General features: G+C 40.6%; 1 long non-coding RNA gene across 1 annotated transcript; it reads left to right on the top strand.

The window, feature by feature from the left end:
* The first annotated feature begins 26 nt into the window (after positions 1-26).
* Positions 27-4,077, top strand: LOC138066738 (uncharacterized). The gene is made up of 3 exons (XR_011140186.1): positions 27-124; positions 1,156-2,416; positions 3,227-4,077. It is a non-coding gene; the product is annotated as an uncharacterized lncRNA (long non-coding RNA).
* The last annotated feature ends 6,619 nt before the right edge of the window (positions 4,078-10,696 follow it).

The raw sequence follows: 10,696 nt of genomic DNA, 5'->3' as shown, positions 1-10,696 counted from the left end.
CACCAAGGCGGGCATGGTTGTTGCCCTTAGCCAAGATGGCGTCGCGGCACCGGGTGTTGTGGCCGCGTCCGTTATTTCTCTGTAGCTCTGTGGGCGTTTCCCCCGAATCTCTGCTTGCTCGCAGGTATATGCAGTTACTGTAATTTCTTGAGTTTCGTAGTTCTTTAAGGAAGTCCTTACTATTGCTCCCCCCCGCCGCAGGCCATTTATTTTGACTGATACATTCATCTTCCTTTACTGCTACGTGCTTTCTGTGGCTGATTACTTAGGGTATTGCTCTCAGTTTGTCCCTTGCTGCCTTTTCTGTCTGCCCATGTGTGAGACTCGCGTGGCTCCTACATCCTCAGCCTATGAGTGACCACAAACATGTATGTGATTGCTTCACGATAAAGAAGAATGAAGGAAAAGCCCAGAGGAAGCCTCGGATAGCACAGGGGCTCACTTCAGGGGCTCGTTGTGGGAGACGTGCGGTTCAGGTCTGAAGCCCAAACTCACCTCTTGTCTCAGCTGGCAAAAGGCAATCCCACACTCGTAGCATGCGGTGGGGGTGACCTGCGGTGCACAAAGAGGTTTGGAAGAGCCCTTGGCCCGGTGCACCTGCCACAAGTTCTCCACTGTTTTATCTCATAAAATTAAACACATGATACAGAATAAACAAATCGCTGATGGATTCCCTCCTGAGAGGGGCCAGCGCTACCAGGGCTGCGGTGTTGCTCAGATATCTCAGCTTGTGGTGGTCGAGGGTGCTGCGCATGTTAGAAGAGTTTTGGGCTTGATGATGTGGATGAGTGGCAAAAAATTTAAAAAAGGGCAAAAGGAAGCACACTATCTTTTCTCAGCCTGTGTTGCACCAAGCAATGGTCAGAGAGTTTGGTTGTATCACCTTTCAGCATCCTGCCATGTAGTAAGGCTAAAAAAGTTGTTTGCCAAGGCTGTATTAACAGTTCAACACTTGTGAATAATGCTATAGAACCCACTGCGCTAAGCAAAGAGCTACGTGATCCAGCCAGCAGGAAAACTATATGTTAAATGCTGCTATTTTCTTGATTTTAAACACTTTTATCTGGCACATCAAGCCAGCTCTGTATAGCTATCAGGACTTGCAATTTTTAAGCTTTTTTGGAAGTAAGGATCCACCCTGTTCTGTTTTCACAGAGCACTGCCTGGTGCTGGTGATGATGATGGTGAAGGAGAAGAGAGTAGTATACTGTTTTTTTTGTCCTCTCCCCGCTTCGTCATGTGCACTCACACATATGGAGTGGCCTCCTTTATCTAAAATGTCACCTTATATTATTCAATTTCACAAGTGCAGAGACCACCAGAGTGTAGGACATTTGGGGAAGGAAATTTCTCTTCTGTGAAAATTACTCAGTTTTGCATGGACTAATTCGATATTAACAGGGCCAGAGAAAACCAGAGGATGATGCCAATGCATGGAGAGAGGAAGATCTGGGTTGCAGTCTTAGTCTTAAGAACAATATAAAAACGTATTTTAAGAATGTCAACTGGACATAGGGAAAATAATTCACAATGAAGATGATGAAACATGGGGCAGGTTGCCCCGAAACATTGTGGAGCCTCTGCCCATGGAGATGTTCAAAGCTCAGTTCAAAACTCAAAAGGGCCTGCTTTGAGCAGAAGGTTCGAGCATGGATGACCTCCATAGGTCTATAAATTAATTTTCTCAGGATCAGGAATCTTGCTTTCACATTCCCACCTTCTGTTAAAAAAAATACTTTTTTTTTTTCCATCTAGCTAGACTTTTTGAGTTAATTGGGATATGCAGAATCATGCTCCTCCTTCCTCCACATCCAAACTGTATTTTGGCACAAAGGGACAGATTCTAATGCAAATTCTTCAATGAAGAATAATTATCCAACCCGGAACCTGGAGGAAATATTTAACTAGCTAATGTATGCTTTCCTGCCTCAGTCAGGTTAGGTAAACACCAGTGCAAGAAGGCAGAGATGGGCTCAGAACGAGCAATACCCGTCATGTTGTGTAACTTTGTAAAGAAGCATTCATGTTTCAAAAAGTAGACTCCACGGTAGACTCCAGCTATGCATAAATATCTGCTAGAAAGAGTAAGGTAACAAGGAAAAGGAAAATGACGCTGATAGCAGTCAGATGATACATGTAATGAAAGGGTTTATACCTAATCTAGCGTTGGGATGTTGGATGAGAGAGAAAAGCAACTGGCGTATTTTCACAGTAATGCAAAGGACTAGAAATTACTGTTATAGGATATGAAACTGGATCTTCTAGAAATAAAATGATGGAATAGCAATAATAAAATCTTGGATCACAAAGCATCAACTGAAAATCATTTGCTGTTCAAGAAATTCAGAAATAAAGACTCTGCTTGATGGTGAGATACTACTGAATACTGAAGAGACGGCAGACTTGAAAGGAAAAGGTAAAAGAATAGATTTGGTTCAAGTTCACTTTGTAGAAAAATTTAAAAGAGACTGTTGCTCACAGAGCAATCATCTTAGTCTAATTTGAGTCTAATTTGGTTAGGGGTGTCTTGAGTACCTAATAGTACAAAGGTAAATTCTGTGGAGTACTTTGTCACGATGGTTGAATTTCATTTCCCAGGTACAGGTTGAAGAGCAAATTATTATTTAATAACAGTGGGACACAGTTACTCCTAGAACAGAGTTCTTCACCAAAGGGTCTCTAATCCAACAAAAATAGTGTATTTTATTAAACTAGATGTTAATAAGCAGTTAGGACACTATAGAAGAGCTAAATACAATAGCTATGAATTTATTCAGTTTAAATAAAATATAAAAAAGAAGCAGACTAGTAATAATACAAAATGCAAGGTCATATATTGAGGGATCAGCTACAAAACTCTCCTGTAAATTTTGAGATCATCTGTACGAAGTAAAGGACCTAGATATACTAGACAAGCACAGGATGGCTATGAGCCACTGACATGATAAGAACCAAGAAAAAGACAGATGCAATCAGGCAAGGTATTTCTATTCTCAAGAGAATGAGCTCATTTTCTAGGTGGATCTGCTCAGCTATGTTCAAAATCAGGTGTACTAAGATTACGGTCTTAGTAGGAATTTATTAATTTATCTAAAAATAATAAAGGAGTTGATTTTACCATTTGTGCTGTTTTTCCTGTTTTTTCATTGCTAAGGAGATTTTGTCCATTTCAGTAATGTGAGAAATAAGCTTTTCAATTGTTCTTCTTTCCTTTTTTTCTTTCCAGGCTGGTGCTTTTTTGGAGTTAAAGATCTTGTGTTGGATGAAGACGTTGGAGTGTAATCTTATGTCAGAAATATCCCCCAAAACCATAGGCTAAGGGGAAGCTGCTTGAACTAAGGACATATAATATACAGATATTTTCAAATTAAATCTTTCTTGGTAAACTATAAGCATGGTTTTAATGTATGCCTCTAGGTGGTGCTAATGTTATTTAAGTGGTCAAAATCACAGTAAGAAACATTTCAAATAGCAGTGAAAGCATTTTGTGCACAGCTTTTGAGTACAAGGAGTCACATTTATTCAGCAGACCTCATGTTGATGATCTGCAAATAAGAAGAATTCATACACTTAATTTCTGGTAAAAGAATCACCCATAAATCTATGCTGAAATAACATTTAAAGGTCTTGTTCAAACCCACAGAAGCTAATCATTTCAGAAATGGGTCTGCAAAAAAAATCTTTAAGCAAGTGTTGAATCGAAGAGTTGCGGCATGTTGGATATTAGTTTGCTCACTACTTGGAGCATCATCTTACACATCTACTAATCTAATGACTGAGCTTATTTTTATAACGTTACAGCTTGCAATTTTTGCTTTACCTGGATGTAGCATATTGTAATTCTCATTTGGTAGGATCCGTAACACTATAGTCATCGTTCTGTTTACCAACAATCCTCTTTATGAAAGGAAACGTAAGCCTTTAGCTAAGTATTTTGGTGAGTAAACAACCCAAAACTTTCTGCTGAAAGAGTTTTTGTATGTAATTTGCAGAAAATACAAGGAGCTGGCTTTATTTTATGCTCACTGTAAAACAGTGTCTGTTCTTTGGTTTTAAATAAAAAATGATTTTTCACCCAGCCATATTCCCTTTGGACTGCAGTGCAAGATTTCTACATAAGCTAGAATGTGTTTTCTTCCTCCTGGCTTATTCATACATACTTCATGTGGCAGCCTAGACTGCTTGGCATTCTGATGCTTACTAACTTTCAGATACAGAAAAGCTGAAATTCACTTCTGGGTCATTGTTGCTGACTGATAATTTTCTTTTTAGCATTGTAACCTCCGGTTGAGGCATGGCCCAGAAGTAGGTTTTCCTGTGGTTCACCTAATATCTTTATTAAATTAGAAGGAAATATATTCAAAGCAGCAGTTTATTTATGAAATGATAGGTGGGCTGCACAGCCTTGTGAGAGAAGAGGCAGCTGGCTGGTAAAGATGGGCCTTAAACTTGCCGTGTTTAGTATCCCAGAAAGCAGTTTGTCCTCTGTACTCTGCATAGTCTGCTAGACAGTGAGGACGGATTGTGAACCTGCTCCCACCTGGGCATGCATTTTAGGTGCAGTGCTGTGCTACACCTGGTTTACGTCAAAATGGACATCAAGGAAGCTTTCCCTTCACACAGGGCTGTCCCTCGTGGGCTCTTCTGCAACTTGAAAGTACAGTGATGGCAGTGAAAATCTTGGTTTCACTGTGGTCAGTGGTAAAACTCCACAAATCTCTCCAAGTTTAATCAGAGAGGTCTATTTAATAAGGGGTAGCCAACTTTGTTGAGCTACAGGTTGCATGTTGACCTCTTTGTATTACTGAAAACTACAGATACATGCGAAGAGAGCTGAGGGCAACTCTGGGAATACTTCTGTGGAAGGGGAGGAGAAATTTCTCCAAGAGTCCCGCTACGGGATGGGTCCAGACTAGGCATGCAAGTGGGCCCTAGGGTTATCGCAGTGGCCACTCCTGCAGTAATGTTTGTCTCAGCTCCTCCAACAGCAGATAATTCATATAATTTCATGAATACCGAACAGACAATAAAGGGAAATTATTATAACTGATAAATATTTCTTGCTCTTTGGGGGGGAGGGGGGTGGGGGTGTCAGTTATTTAAACTTCCCTCTTCTTTGCCTTCTTGAGTGATTTATTTTCCAGGGTTCCTAAAGTACACTATCCTGGGGCATCCACTTGGAAATCTGTAAAACATTTGTCATCCATTAGGAATCCCTCCTTGTTTAGGTATTGTGCACTGTTGGAATGAGAACAGGGTTTGGGGACAAACAATGCCCTGTAGGACTGATCCTTTAATTTGCAAGGCAACACAGACATGTGCAATCAGCATGGGTCTTTGTGTGGTGATCTAACCACATAGGTAATACAAATTACTCACTGCTTATGGGTAATTAACCTGCTAATTATTCACAAAACATTTTGCTCCTTGGTGGTTTCATAAGCTGACAGGAATCACCCAAGCTGAAAGAAAGCTCTAAGAATTCTTTTTACTGTTACCTCACTTTATGTCAAGTCACATCTTATCTCAGAACAACATTTTAGTGTATACAATGAGGTAACAGCCAAAAAAGAAACTCCTTCCTTCCATGTGAATGCCAGCTGTCATTTCAAGTAACCAGAGATACCCATCCGTAGGAGGGATAAAGAGTACAAAGAGTATGCCTTTGAAAGCCATGTACCTGTTCCTGATTCAAGTTTTAGTTCTGGGATAGATTTTAGAAGAGATCTAAAACTTAGATTCTGAGTCTTTACAGTTTTATACCTTCTTCTTTTTTTTTTTTTTTTTTAAATAAGGAAATTTCTTAATGATTGTGTCCAGTTATCTGATTTCATATTTTGCTCCTAATGTTCTAGAAAGAGTAGCCTGTATCTCTTGTATCAGCTCATTCTTGGTATACGTGGGTGCAAAAAAATGATGTACAATACCACTTGAATCTTCTACAATAGCAATGAAGAAAAGTATATAGCTACACTAAGTATTGCAAGCTACGCCATGTCCCTGGGGGCTAGGGTGCTTGAGGCTTTTTTGGCAGTCAGGTACTGTTTTCTTAGAACTTAGTGTACCTAGGTAGAGACAGCAGCTCACAGTGATGGTGGGCTTGCTGGAACTTCATTCTTCCCCTTCACCCCTAAAGGAGGTAGGTTTCTCTCCCTCTGCACCATCCCCCTTCTCCTCCCTGCTGGAATACAAACTCTTGCAACAAGGCCACACTACAGTCTTTCTAAGGTATAGGACACCCAACCCCAGCAGATCCTTTCCCTTACTTTCTCAAAATCAGTACCTTTTCTCCCTCCACTGATCCCATACCTAGCAGACTTTCTCTAACATTCTGCTCTAGCATTTTAATAGAAAGAAAGAGGAGCGCTGACAGCCAGGAAGAGGAAAGAGAGAGTATAGCCCATCTCCAATTATCAAGACCATGCTTCCTCGAGATGTATGGCATTTACTGAGAGAAAATGCGGTCTGCCTTGACAATATATTTTTTTGTTTCACTGTATTGTCATTTTTTCCTCCTCCTTAATATCTCATCTGATTCTTTTCTGTTATGTAAACCTTTTGCTGTTTATTCCATTCACCAAGAACTTCTGTAAGGTCATGGTTATTTTCACCAGGGACATCTTATTTAAAGTCATTTTCTGTAGCTGAGCATCGGTCCTCTCCCCTCCCCTCCCCTCCCCTCCCCTCCCCTCCCCTCCCCTCCCCTCCCCTCCCCTCTCCTCTCCTCTCTTCTCCTCTCCTCTCCTCTCCTCTCCTCTCCTCTCCTCTCCTCTCCTCTCCTCTCCTCTCCTCTCCTCTCCTCTCCTCTCCTCCCCCTTTAGTTCTTCCAGTTTTTAATCATAAACCATATTTTCTAGACTTCCGCCTATTCTCATTGCTCTCCCCTAGCCTGTCATCAGTTTGTTAACATTCTTCCTTAAACATTGCCTAAATCTGGACACAGATTCCCATTTGCTTGCTAATGGTGAATGAAACTGAAAAGTTACATAGTAAGTCTTGCAGTTTATGTTCTTATTTATGTATCTAGTCAGTAGTATGACACCATTGACTCATGTTCGGCCTGTGATCTGTCGTACCTTCCAGATCTTTCTGCTTAGGAGAGACCCAGTTTTTCCTCTTCTGGAATTTGTGCAATTGATTACTCCCACTGCATTATAGCAATTTACGCTTGTTCCTTTGGAACAGTATTCTATTTTTTCTGACTTTTTAAAAAATTTGTCAGGAACATTTTGAAATTTAACCTTTCCTCAGAAATATCTGCAATCTTTTTAGCTCTTTCTTGCCTGAAATTGTAGTAAGCATATTCTCCATCAGTCAAGATATTAATGGCATTATTGAATAATATCAGAGGCAAAACAGAACTATACAGAAACTCATGTGAAACACCTTTTTGTTCTGTATGTTGCCTGAATAGGACCGTAAGAGAGAATTTCGACGGAGAATTCAGCTATTTGGTACACACACTTTTTAACGCATTCTGTGATACTTCTGAATGAAAGACATTTTATAAATGATTAGAATGATTAAGTCACTCCATGAAATTTTTCTCCCTTAAACGTTCCTCCTTACGTTTTCCATGGGATATGACTAGCCGTTAAGCCAACAAACATAAAATATATTTTTTTATATGCTTATCCCTTTTCAAAAAAGAAATTGATACATAAAGGAAGAAAAATTTCTTGAGCGATTTTAGACTGGGATTCTCCAAAGAATCTATGGGAACTGGAACCCACTGAATTTCATTATGGGCTGTTTTGAAACTCGTACCTTCGGGCTTATGAAATAGGAGGCATAGTTGTCTCAAATATGTGGTTGAAAAGTAGTTGTGCTCTGAAAAGCAGCATTCTTTCCCTTAAATCACAAACTGTGAATATCTTTGAAGATTTCTAGACACTAAAATGGTACAGGCACTGTGACTAAGTCATGGGGTAACACAAAAGATCCTTTCAAAAAGGGTTAATGGAGAATGGAACAAAGCCTCAGAAGATTTGTTAGTTCATATCAGACCGTTAGTCCATCATTAGTCTATTACCTTTGGAAATGGCTATTGATCTGATGTGCAGAAGTAGGGAATTTCATATTATAATGCACTTGGCCAATTGTGAGATGCTGTGAATTACTAGCCACAGGCAGAAAAAACATCTTTCAAGACTCTGTGCTCGTTGTATTTTCTGTAGTAGTGTGTCAGAAGTAGTAAAATTAGCCAAGGTATCCTGGCTTTAGTTTATGTGTGTGCTTGCCTGATCCAATATTTGGTGTATCAGGCAAGTGATCATGGTCATATTAAAAACGGTTGTGTTATGACCCTGCCTGATTGAGTAGTGATGGCTTTGTAAAGACATTCTGACCATTGTCATTGATATTTTATTTTTGTAAGCTGTTTATCCTAGATTTTGAACTGCTATTCAGTTAATGATTGTGATGACAATGTCAGAATTTATGCCCCTATGTTTTCTACTTCAAGTCAAAAGAATGTCCAAATATGAAATGGAACTGAATTTAACTCTCATTCTGATCCTGTTATTCAATAAATATACATATGTGTATGTGTGCATATATATATATATATATATATATATATATATATATAATATGTGTGTGTGTGTGTGTGTGTGTGTGTGTGTGTGTATATATAAAAGCGATAGTATGCTCTTTGAATTATGCATTCAGGTATATATATGTGTGTGTGTGTGTATATATATCTATATATCTATATATAAGCGATAGTGTGCTCTTTGAATTATGCATTCAGGTGAAGAAAGAATTTTTGCCAGTGAAAGGGCTAGATTACACTTATCTTTTCCTACTAGTTTTCAGCGTTAAGAATGTAGATATTTTTAACAGAAAGGTTAAGATTGATATGAATGAGACTGTTTAGATGCGAAAGCACCAGGAAAAAAAAAAAACAAAAAGAAAAAGAAAAAGGGATAAAGGAATCGCATGTGTTGATGGCACCCAGACAGCAGCTTATCAAGATCAGAAATGTTACCAAACAACTTACAGGGGTGGGACAGGATGAAGACACAAAATATTCCTGTCACGTCCTATAGGGTACAAAAGGCACATCAAAAAAAACAGCACATGATTGCCAATTTAAGAAGAATTAGGTGATGTGATGAATATGCAATAACCAGTGTCCCATGTCCTCCTTGTCACTGAAGTAACCCTGGCCAAACTGCCGGGACACACGAGTCTTAGCATGTTGGCATGAGAGAATGTATGAGAGTGAAATCAGTTTTAGTTAATTTATCATCATCTCCTATACAGTTTCACACTGAGCTTTGTGCAAGCAGAATATTGCAAAAAGGTACCTAGACTGTGACTGTTCTTGGAAATCTAAATAGCCATGTGATATAAATGAAAGACACAAACTAGCATTCACAGTTATCTGTATGTGAATTTTTCCAACATATAAGGTGAGCTTTGTAATACTAATCTGAACTGTTCAGCTATTTTCCATGTTAAACAGAAGTTATATTTGAATATCACATTGCATATAAGATTATGCTGAAGCAGCTTGTGTAGTGGGTGGAAGTGCAAAATTCAATTTAGGCTCTGAAGATCTCGAAGATTTTTCATATATCTATTGTATATTTGCATAGAGATATACACGTGTAATTCATTTGGTTCCTTTTAACTTCTTTGCTTGTATTCTTCATAATACATTTATGCCACAAGAATCATCAAAATGTGGTGGCTTGAGAACTGGCTGGATGGCAGAGCTCAGAGGGTTGTGGTCAGTAGTGCAGAGTCTAGTTGGAGGACTGTAGCTAGCGGTGTCCCCCAGGGGTCAGTCCTGGGTCCAGTCTTGTTCAATGTATTCATCAATGACCTGGAGGAAGGCACAGAGTGCACCCTCAGCAAGTTTGCTGATGATACTAAACTAGGGGGAGTGGCTGACCCACCAGAAGGCTGTGCTGCCATTCAGAGGGACCTGGACAGGCTGGAGAGCTGGGCCGAGAGGAACCTCATGAAATTCAACAAAGGCAATTGCAGGGTCCTGCCCCTGGGGAGGAAGAAACCCGTGCAGCAGGACAGGCTGGGGGTTGACCTGCTGGAAAACAACTCTGCCGAGAAGAACCTGGGAGTGCTGGTGGACAACAAGTTAAACATGAGCCAGCAGTGTGCCCTTGTGTCCAAGAAGGCCACTGGTATCCTGGGGTGCATGAGGCAGAGTGTGGCCAGCAGGTGGAGGGAGGTGATCCTGCCCCTCTCCTCAGCCCTGATGACACCTGGAGTACTGTGTCCAGTTCTGGGCTCCCCAGTCCAAGAGAGACATGGCACTCCTGGAGAGAGTCCAGCGGAGGGCTACCAAGATGATTAGAGGGCTGCAGCACCTCTCCTCTGAAGAAAGGCTGCAAGAGCTGGGCCTGTTCAGCCTGGAGAAGAGAAGATTGAGAGGCGATCTCATCAATGTGTACAAGTATCTGAAGGGGGAGTGTCAAGAGGATGAGGCCAGCCTCTTCTCCGTGGTGCCCAGTGACAGGACAAGAGGCAACGGGCAGAAACTGAACCACAGGAAGTTCCATCTGAACCTGAGGAAAAACCTCTTTCCTGTGAGGGTGACAGAGCACTGGAACAGGTTGCCCAGAGAGGTGGTGGAGTCTCCGTCGCTGGAGATATTCAAAACCCATCTGGATGTGATCCTGGGCAATATGCTCTGGAGGACCCTGCTTGAGCAGGGAGGTTGGACTAG

This window comes from Struthio camelus, chromosome 3 (assembly GCF_040807025.1).
Source record: "Struthio camelus isolate bStrCam1 chromosome 3, bStrCam1.hap1, whole genome shotgun sequence".
Classification (NCBI taxonomy): Eukaryota; Metazoa; Chordata; class Aves; order Struthioniformes; family Struthionidae; genus Struthio; species Struthio camelus.
This window is presented reverse-complemented; position numbering and strand designations above follow the sequence as displayed.